This window comes from Montipora capricornis, chromosome 9, assembly GCF_036669925.1.
Source record: "Montipora capricornis isolate CH-2021 chromosome 9, ASM3666992v2, whole genome shotgun sequence".
Lineage (NCBI taxonomy): Eukaryota > Metazoa > Cnidaria > Anthozoa > Scleractinia > Acroporidae > Montipora > Montipora capricornis.
Window position 1 is genome coordinate 5,537,119 of NC_090891.1, and position 5,000 is coordinate 5,542,118.

General features: G+C 34.8%; 1 protein-coding gene and 1 long non-coding RNA gene across 2 annotated transcripts in view; both read right to left on the minus strand.

Moving 5' to 3' along the window:
* Positions 1-5,000, minus strand: part of LOC138017184 (adhesion G protein-coupled receptor L4-like) — a gene marked incomplete at its 5' end in the record, with an annotated part of 124,930 nt that overhangs the window by 100,256 nt on the left and 19,674 nt on the right. The window lies entirely within an intron of this gene.
* The window catches only part of LOC138014905 (uncharacterized), a 6,157-nt gene continuing 4,695 nt past the window's right edge, over positions 3,539-5,000 (minus strand). Inside the window, exon 4 of the long non-coding RNA XR_011125447.1 lies at positions 3,539-5,000. This exon is cut by the window's right edge and continues 963 nt beyond it. This is a non-coding gene — a long non-coding RNA (uncharacterized lncRNA).

Below are 5,000 nucleotides of genomic sequence, written 5' to 3' on the forward strand. Positions count from 1 at the left end.
GTTGACTGAAACCTTTTTAACCTTCACTGAGTTGTATTAAGATATATAATCATTATTAATTAAAACGAGATCTAGGAGACCTGAGGAAATAAAGGATGCATCACCAGACTCCATAATTTGAAAGATTGTGAGATAAAACTGGTGTCATTTTTGGTTTTTATTATTTACATTGCATGAATTATGTGCTGCCCCTCTAAGAGCCCCTGTAAAATGACAATGATCTCTTACCTTTTACTCTTTGGAGTTGACGCCAAAGCTTTTTTTCACAAATATGGCAATCATAACTAGCATCAAATAGTTTTTCATCTTTCTTGCTTGGTAAATTTCATTGTTTTTTTAAAAGTATTTCTTTTCTTCAACTTAACAAAGATATCAGCAACATTGTCATCTTTACTCATTGCAGAATAAAGAATCAATTTAAAATTAATACCAGAAGGACCAACAGCATAAAAACAAAATCCGGATTGATAAGCAAATGAATGGCTTTTTTGGGTTTCCATCACAATGTTAAGGAACACTGTAAAACATTCAGAATCTGCATAAATTACTAAAGGTACTTTTATTACTTTTGACTTCTTTTTGATAATTTTGGAAATTAATTTTTTTTTAATATTTAGTTTGACAACAGCAAGACCATTTCCTTTACAATATTCAAAGTGTTTTTTAAAAATATCTCTTTAAAAAAATTCATCTGGCAATCAAACAGTCTAGGAAAGTTTTTAATGAATGAGTAATGCAAATTTTCTCATTTTCCTTCAGAATCAGTTAAAAATAATAAATCAATTGAGTTATTTTCAGCAAATTCTTTGATTGAGTTATATAATGGAAAACATGTACCCTTCCAATGTTCATTTAATCCAAATACATTAATTAATTGGTGGTAAAATTTCATGGTTTTTCTAATTTTGGGATGTCCTTAATAGCAAGTGGAAAGCTTATTAGGCTGAAAAGTCTAAATCTGTTTTGTATTTTAAATCTGTTATTCTTTCTTCACCATTTTCCTTTGGGTAAAAACGACGAAAAATAGCCCATTTAAAACAACAAATGATTTGCATGTTAATAACTGCCTTTTTTGCAAACAGACTAATTTTCGACTTAGGATTTCGAGTTGGATTTCGAGTTGGATTTTCGAATTGGATTTTCGGGTTGAATTTCGAGTTGGATTTTCGAGTTGGTCACTGTAAATTAATGGAGACTGCAGACTAGGGGTAAAATGCAGACTAAGGTTATAATGTAACTGTTGAAAAAAAAAAAAACCTTTTAGAAGAGCTAACCTTAGGCCTAATTAGACCTAAAACAATATTTAGGCTAAACTCAAAAATCCAACTGGAAAACCCAACTCGAATTCCTAACTCAGTGAATTGGCACCCTTCCTTTTTTACTGCAATAAATTTTGGTAAAGGATTTATTTCATGCGTATGTATTTTAAAACTAAGGATTTTTTTCAAACTTGAGATTACTCAGTCCTAATTCTGTATTAATTTCTTTTTCTGTTACTTTTTTGTATTATGTTTTAATAAAAGATCACCTTCATTTATTTCGTTATAATTAGCTTTTGAATTTCAAAATGTATAAAATATTGTTTTTCTAAGTGTCTTTGTTTAAAAAAAAAAAATAAATACCATTTCCACACTAACTACAACTTTAATATTTTTGTGCTCCACAGGCTATTTCCACTCTTGCCTGCTAGCCACTGGCGCTGGCTCCTGTTTTCATGATCTGCAGTCCACCTCTTCCCTTTTTTTCTCAACTGGTTCTAATTCAATAAAACTGATTTGATTTTTAATTTTCCACTTTAACTCCTTTTGTACTTACGTCAACATTTTTCAATTCAGATTTAACTCTTTTAGACAACCTTTTAATGCAGATTTTTCTGATACTTTTTATTTCTTTTCCATCTTCTCCGACTTTGGTGGTACAATACCAGCAATTTTACAGAATTCTTCAATTTCCGTACTACTTTTTTTTTTATGAAATTTGGGTTTTCTCTCATTTTTTCTAAAATATTACTTATCTGATCATTTTTTTAATGTTCAAGTTCTTCTATTTGTATTTGTTCTTTTCCAAGTCTTCGTTCTCTAAATTTTTAATAGTTCATTTTAAAATTATTTTGTGACATTTTCTTTATCTTTTTTAAAACCCTTTTATTTTAATTTTTTGCGCGTTATTGTTTCGTACCCACACCCTGCTAGCTGAGCCTTTCTTAGCTCGATCAGAAAGAAAGAACTCTGCAGAAATCATGTTAAGTCTTTATTAAGTATGTTGCTTGGAGACAGTTTCAAACCCAGGCCAAGTCTCCATCGCACTTCAAGACGCCATGTTAATTTTCATACTGAAGGCTTGATTTTGACCTTGCCCTTGTCAAAAATATGATCCGCGCGTTGCCTAAACCGTTTTCACCAGAGTGAATAGCTCAGAAAGTTGGACTGCTGCGACCTAAAAGACTATACACGTTTTCTGCAGCCTCTCTTTCTCACCCTCAGGTGAGTTTTTGAGAGGCTCTTCTCGCAGGGTGCATACCCATTGCTACGCTTCGCTTGCCTGTGTTCTTTATCCCCGCTTTTTTTCACACTATTCATAATACCGAAAAAAAAAATTGTATAAAACAAACAACTCTCAGAAAATCCACAGTATCAAAAAATTGGTGAAAACACAAAAATCATAAAAGCGAAAATCATAAAATAAGCAAAAGAACTGTAAAAACACCCAATAACAAACCGAATTTCTAAAACCATTTATCTACTACGCGCATCTTCCAGGGTTTGCTGCAGGAGGAACATTCTAATCCATGGGGAGCAGTGGCAGAAAAACAAGTTACAGAATAGAGTGCGGGGCGTTCCCCTGAAGAGATGAAGCCAATGGCTTTCCAGAATAGCGCTCGTAATTGTGCATCGTCCTGGCCTAAAATCAGGGGGTGGCTCATCCAGGTGCGGGGAACCCTCCACAAAAAACCAGTTTGGCTATAGAGTGTATGGCCTTTGGTCACCACCCCAGGAACTCCAGAATGCAAAGGAATCCCAGGATGAATATGATACCATCTTGAACGTCAGTGAGAGGTCTCTCACGTGGCAAAACGACGAACGACTTCGGACAGGCTCTCACCACCTTTGAACGCTTCAAAGGAGCATTTAATACATCATTCGGGGATCAATCCTGTAAATCACTCGAGTGATGACACCGCTGGGGTTTTTGAGGACATCATGAAGGTAGACGATTCGTTTGCTCCATATTTTCTTACCCATGGTGCTCCGCACGCCCACATTCAGCACGCGGAGCTCCGCTAAACGTACGCATTGCACGCCAATTTTTTCGCCGGCTTTGTTCTTTCAACGGCAAAATTATTGCCGACAAGGGTTATTGCGTGATGTTCACACCACGTGACGTACAGTAGCAAATAAAATCGCGCAAAAATTAATAGGCGGGTTGTAAACGTATAACGTATATAAGTGGGAAAGGTCCATGCTGTAACCGAATGTGGAAAACCATTGAAGTCACCAAAACTTTGCCGTCTCGACCCTAAGGACAACACAAGACATCATCTTAGGCACGTTGTTTATTTCGAATTTAATGTACATTCCTAGCGGCATTTTTCGCAACTTCAGCACTTACGATTTACCAATAATTATGAATAATGAATAAATGGTAAATAATTGAATCAATAAGAGCACACTTTCGAGTTAAAGTTTACTTAAGCCTCTGTTTCAAAGCGAATCTAAGTACGCACTCTCCCTTATCAACAAGAGAATACAGAAAGCGTTTGTTCTTGTCGATTTCCTTTTCAATGTTCGGGTTAGAAGGAAATGGTATGATACAATAGAGGAATAACAAAACTAGGTATTAAATACACTTAAAATAACAATATAACAACCGGAAATCAAAACTGTCAATAATTTTATCTTCACCCTTTTTTTGGTCTATATTTCGATTTGTTTAAACTGACACCAGTTAAATGACAAGATTACATGCTGCAAAAACTGAACGCCTTTAAGACCAAACAAATACTACTTAATCCAGAGCATTATAAACAAATTTGCTTACGATTTGTTTGGACAAAAACCAGAAGGCACTTGAACCACAGACTTAACTTAAGCCTCATTTAAGAAAGAAAAACTTAAAACTAAAGAAGACACTCTTTCAGCTCAAAATATCAGCAAATAAATCCATAAATCACATTACTTCACCTATAAAAAGAGTTTTCAATTCAACTACCAAACTGTAATCAATTACAGCCGATAGCAACAATGAAAAAACATCGCACATGCCCTGAAAAATAGTGCTACAAACCAAATATGTTCCAAGCAAAGAAAGTAGGCCAACTTTTTAAATGCAAGCAGTAAACATGACTTTGAGACTCTTGGCAGTAAAAGAAGGATTTGCTCGAGTTTTGCTCAGAGTAAATTCGAATAATGTTACCTTTGTAAATGCTACGCACTTGGATTCACTTTGAAAAAGAGGCTTTAACTCAGAAAAAGCCTACTGCATGAATTAGTTTCCCAAGATCAGATTCAGTTTGAATGAAGAATTAAATGAATATGAATGAAATATCAACGAATAGTATCAGTTCAAAAAAGATAACATTAAGTGTAAATACTGCTACATTTTTAAACAATACATGTAATTATAGCCTGCCCTCTAAAGAGCAACTAACACGATCAAAATTGCAGGTGCCATAGAATACCAAAGTACATGTACATGCATAAAAGCTGGCACCAAGGGGAGGTGGGAAGCGGAAACAACTTCCCATACTCTCCCAATTGAATGTAATAATAGGCCACTTTCAATATATTAAAATTCAGCTTAAAAGAGAGGTTCAGAGGACAAAGACAAAGGAAAGTGGCCTGATATGTTAATGTCTTTCGCACTCATTGCAACTTGTTTCTATTGTTTTTGTCCTCTCTGCCTCGCTATCAGGCTGAATATTTATATTTTGAAAATGGCCTATTGAAGTGGTAAGAAATCGACAATGTCCTTGGCAGTGGATTTCACTGTTGAACGTGCAC